General features: G+C 31.6%; 1 protein-coding gene across 4 annotated transcripts in view; it reads right to left on the minus strand.

Moving 5' to 3' along the window:
• The window catches only part of Tsp66E (Tetraspanin 66E), a 68,990-nt gene that overhangs the window by 6,756 nt on the left and 56,234 nt on the right, over positions 1-6,000 (minus strand). The window lies entirely within an intron of this gene.

A 6,000-nucleotide genomic window follows, 5' to 3' on the forward strand; every position in this document is an offset into this window, starting at 1 on the left:
GTTTGTTCACTTTTTTAGTTTACTCTTTGAAATTTCAAACCACATTCAAAAATACTTAACAATTGACTACTTTGATACTTAAAATATCAACTTGTAAACGATGCATTAGCAGTTTTTAACCAAATACGATTTTGATTGCGAATAATCCCTATATAAATATACAAAAATTATTGGTATCCATTTTTAAAAAATCCACATTAAACTTCATAACTCGAAAAGATCATAAATAAAAATAATGTATTTATACGCTTTGTAGTTAATTCAAAGCTGTGCAAATTTCGCGTATTAAACTTTCGGTAAAGTGCCGATTAGAGGACCCTCCCCCAATGACCTTGACCTTGACATATGTTGTCATGATCCTAAGTGACCTCCAACAAGTTTTAGCCGTCGCTCGTTATTAGTTAAAAAGTTATTAACGGTTAAAGTTAGTAATTATTTCACTGCTTTACATGAAAAGTCAGATAATTTTGGGCAGTAAGAGAGATATGGAGTGAACTGATTAAGGGAGTATGACTTTCCACCCTCCCTCCTCGCTTCTGCAAAGGGGCGCACAACTCTCACCTTGGACTCTCACCCCCTCCCCCTGTTTTAGGGGCGCACGACTCACTTTCGACTCTCGCCTTCCCTCCCCCCCTGCTTCAGCAGGACTGCGTTTAGAATTATCATCTGGGTGTACTCAGATGTTCTTTTATCCTTGTTTAACATTCGTAAATGACAAGGATAAAACGACATCTGAGTGGATCCGGACGATTCTGAACGCAGCCCTGGTGAACTCTCGCCCCTGGAAAGTCGTGCGCCCCTGAAGCAGGGGGAAGGGGAGGTGAGAGTCGAAGGTGAGAGTCGTGCGCCCCTGAAGCAGAGGAAGAGGGGGGTGAGAGTCGAAGGTGAGAGTCGTGCGCACATACATATATATATATATGCATATATGTATACATTTCAAACATATCTGTATATATATTATCTTACCGAATTCTTATTTAAAAGAATATATAATTTTGACGAAAGAATTGATACCTTTTTTGAAATTATGAATATAATGTATTCATTAGATGCTTTGAATATTGAATAAAACTGTATCGAATTAAGACGCCATTTTTGAAACTTTGATTATTAATAACTTTTTCACGGAGGGCGAGCGACAGCTAAAACCTGTTGGAGGTCACTCAGGGTCATGACCTTGACAACATATGTCAAGGTCAAGGTCATTGGAGGGGGTCACCTAATCGGTACTTTTACCAAACTTTCTTGTAGACTTCAACCAATTTGCTCGAACATCTATGGACAATCATCTTCTATATTGAACCAATATAAATACAATACACTTCCAATATTATATTTATAGAGGGAAGCCCCCCTATTGTAAAATAAGCGCCTAATATGAGATAGCGGCGTTTCTGATAATAAACTAATATGAAGTAAATTTCATTCAAAGGCATAAATCCACGAAAAGCCAGCTGTAATAGGCTAATTTCTTATGTATTTCTAATTAATTAACAATATAATTGTATACGTTTCAGTCCAAATAGGACCTTCTTCAGTACAAGTTAGTTAACATTCCAACAGTATTAAAATAATAAATTCCGCAACAATATTATGCATCAATTTAACATTAATAATTTAAATAATCAAAATCGACATTAGATTAACAAAAAGAAGAGCGTTGTCCAAATTTACAATTAAAGAATTGAGTGGTGTGTTCATACCATGTGTTCAACAGAAAGTAAAACGTTGTCAAAATTACAGTAAAAAGAAAAACTGAGTGATGTGTTCGTAACCAGAATTTCCAAAGATTGCGATTTCGTTTGTCTGCATAATCCTGAGGCTCAAATGCAATAAATTCCAACAAAGAGGTTCCAAATTCTAATCAGATTTTTTTATGTTAAGTTATGTAATTGTTATATTTGAAAATTGTGATTTAACCAATTGTTCAATAATGAGTTCACCATTGTAAACATTTAATTTTATTAAATAATTATTATTTTTAGTCAGTTAATGTACCTTTGTTAGATGAGAAGCAAAACATATACAAGACTTGGAAATCGTTATAACAATATTCAGCAACAATAATGCTCTACCACATCATTCTCATGCCTCTTTATATGCCTTCCATGCGACACTGGTAGAAGATTCCAGAATTATCAGTTATTATTCAGACGAAGTCAAGTTAAGTAAAGGAAAATATGTTTCGGATAACTTTTCTGTGTCATTCTGTTTGTTGATACCCTGTGTTTGTTTCTTAATAAATATCATTTCTGACGTCATTCTCTTTTGAAAAAAGGATTCTGTATCGAGAATTTTAATATTATCCCAATCAAAAGTGTGATTAAATTTAGTTTGATGTTGTGCTACCCTACTACTCGAATTACAACTGTTAGAATTATGTTCTTTCATTCTGGTCCTTAACTTTCTTTTCGTCTGGCCAACATATGATGATTCGCAGTCAAGACAATTAATCTTATATACTACATTATGTTGTTCCAATTTCCCTATTCTATCTTTCCCAGTTTTTATAATTGAATTCAGTTTATTAAGTGGTTTGTAAGCGATTTTGAATTGATTCTTTTCAGCAATTATTTTAAATTTCTCTGAAACCTTGTTAAAATAAGGCACTATAAAAAATTTTTTTTAATTAATCTCTCCCTCTGAATCTTGCCAATTATGAGAACTATTATAAAGATTCTCCCGTTTCGACAAACATTTTATTCTTTTGTTAATAGTTGAGAAAATGAAATCTAAAGGATAACCGTTAATTAATAAAGTATCAATCATAATGTTTATGTTATTATAATGAAATTCCGGATGAGAAAGAAAGAGAATTCTATCTAAGAAACCAATAATGACACCCTTTTTATGTTCTAGCGGATGATTTGAATGAAAGTTAAGGTATCGTCCAGAATTCGTCAATTTCTTAAAGTTGTCAAATTTAATCTGTCCTTCTTCAACCATTATGCGCACGTCTAAAAAACTTATAGAACCATCTTCATTATGTTCACAAGTAAACGAAATTCTATTATGGTAAGCATTAAATTCATTTAGAGTTTCATTAATCTTATTATTCGGAATATCTAAAATGACATCATCAACATATCTGTAATAAAATAGAAATTCAAATTTTAATTTCGCTAGTACTTCTTTTTCCAGGTCTTGTATCACCATGTCAGCTAATATGGGCGACAGAGGAGACCCCATCGGCATGCCAAAGATTTTTTAAAAATAATTGTTGTCAAATTGAAAGTTGAGTTGAAAATTAATGAAATCGCTTTAAAAAATTCCTCCTTCGTTATTTTAGAATTTAGTACAATAACATCCCATCTTGCATCTAAGCTTTTTAAAACTAAGTTTTCCGGGATATTAGTATACATCGAGACTATATCAAGTGATACAATCTTATAATCTTTATGCATAGGAAAACCATTTAATTTGTTTACTAAATCGAAACTATTTTTGATAAAACTAAACTCTTTTTTGATACTTTTGTCAATTATATTTTTTAGAAAGAATGCCAATGGATATGAAGGACTGTTAATGCAACTAATAATTAATCTAAGAGGATAACCTTTTTTGTGGATCTTTGGCAGCCCATAAGCTCTCGATATGTTGCCATCTGTAACGTTAAGTCTACTATATAACGCTTGGTCAATATATTTTTCCCTCTTCCACCTAGTCAACATTTTATGAATCTGATTAGTTACCATAGAAGTCGGATCCTTTTTGACTCTAGTGTACGTATTCGTGTCTGATAGTATTTCACTCATTTTTTCTTTATAATCTAAGTATTTCATTACTACGGTCGAATACCCTTATCAGCTCTAGTGATCAATAATTCCGGGTGTGAATTTATAAATTTTTTTGTCGCTATCATTCCCTCATTCACAATGATTTCTTCTCGATTCATTTTTGTATTATTAACACTTTTGTCATTCAAAACCTGGAAAGCATCATTCCTTATCGCATTTCGTGTGACATCATCCAATTTAGAAATATTGTATTCTATTTGTTTTACAAATTCTATGATACTTTTTTCTTTGTTTATTAGGTTATTAGGTAAATTAAACCTTTGTCCCAGTTGTAAGATGGTAAGCACCTTATCTGGGATCTGTATATTGCTCAAATTGATAATCCAATTTTTATTAATATTCTCTATATTGAAACTATTTTCGAAATTTATTGGATTAATATGCGTATGAAACGTTACTCCAAGCCCAGTGTTTTCAATGGCTTCAGTGAAAATTTTTTCCATCTTAGATGGAATGAACGAGACTTTTGTTTTTGAAGAATTCGACCATAGAATATTAAAATCTATAGGTTTTATTCTTTCCTTTTCTTAAGTCGTAATGCATCAGCTCTTAAAATTATATAGTTTTTTGTTGATATTCTTATGTTCTTTCTTCCATAAGTTATCAAATGTAAAATCTTGACGACTAAAGAAGGAAGATTTTCTTTTTACTGTAATTTTGACGTTTTACTTTCTGTTGAACATATAGTATGAACACACTCAATTCTTTAATTGTAAATTTGGACAACGCTCTTCTTTTTGTTAATCTAATGTCGATTTTGATTATTTAAATTATTAATGTTAAATTGATGCGTAATATTGTTGCGGAATTTATTATTTTAATACTGTTGGAATGTTAACTAACTTGTACTGAAGAAGGTCCTATTTGGACTGAAACGTATACAATTATATTGTTAATTAATTAGAAATACATAAGAAATTAGCCTATTACAGCTGGCTTTTCGTGGATTTATGCCTTTGAATGAAATTTACTTCATATTAGTTTATTATCAGAAACGCCGCTATCTATAAACTAATAGACGCTATCTATTGGTTCCACCATGAATTTATTGCTCTTGGATTGTAAACTATTTAGTAGAAAATTCATTATTAGGTCATGCCTGTAGTCATTGTAAAAAAAGATTTTAGATGTTCTTTCATTGAGATGAACTTTTAAACATTGTTTATTATTTAATAAATAAATATTTGGCAATAAATTCCTCATGTAGTGATAGAGTAAGGTCGTACTAATAGAAAAATACGGAATACGTTGAATTGCTTAAATACAGAAGTTAGATTTGATGATCATAAAATCGTAAGGCGTGGAAATTGTAATATGAGATACCCAGAGTATTTCTAATATGAAATAACCCATATCATAGTGAAAATCGTTGCTAAAGTATAAATGTCATCGTACAATAATAAGAAGGACAATGAATGAATGTCGAGTGCCTATTTCTGTGATGCTTGATTTCAACTACCTGAAGACGAGTTCTGGGTATAATGTATCGTATACTCATTTCTCGCACACTCTGGCTGTGTTTGTTTGTATTTAAGATACATTAAATAAAGTTTTTTAGTTGCAATACTGATGTACTTTGCGTTTTACTATCGATTTCTCGGGGCATCTCATATTAGGAGCACAATTTTTTAACTTTGCGGTTCGCTCACTTTTTATATTTCTTTAATTTTCAAAAAAAAAAGGAAGTTGAATTAAATTTTACATAACATTATCTTAAAGCTTATTAAATTCCCTTCAAAATGACCTATTATTTTTTTTAATTCTGCCCATAGACTTTTAGCATTTACCCAAAATGAACTCGGTATCTCATAATAGGAGCCTTTCCTATACTACCGATATACTATTGAAAATTTACATATGGAAATAAAATTAAAAAATCTAAAGAAATCATATCTAATATATAGAATATAAACAAATATACGTTTTAAAAAATATTTTTTTGTCTTGAACAGTGGTCGCAAGGATTTGTACATTTCGGGCCGATTCCGGCGCGCGTCCCCCACCACCGCACGGCCGAGCCGCCGGACGATCACGTGACGCTCTGACTCAGGAGCGCTCCTATATATCCAGAAATATACTGGGAGCCTTCAGCCAAATTATTATTGAAATAAGTAATTATAAGGTTCCGTATGTATAAAACAATATGACAATTAAAAAGGGCATAGAACCAATCTTTAAACAAAACGTATTTAATTAAATCAAA

This window comes from Trachymyrmex cornetzi, unplaced genomic scaffold, assembly GCF_001594075.2.
Source record: "Trachymyrmex cornetzi isolate Tcor2-1 unplaced genomic scaffold, Tcor1.1 scaffold1337, whole genome shotgun sequence".
Lineage (NCBI taxonomy): Eukaryota > Metazoa > Arthropoda > Insecta > Hymenoptera > Formicidae > Trachymyrmex > Trachymyrmex cornetzi.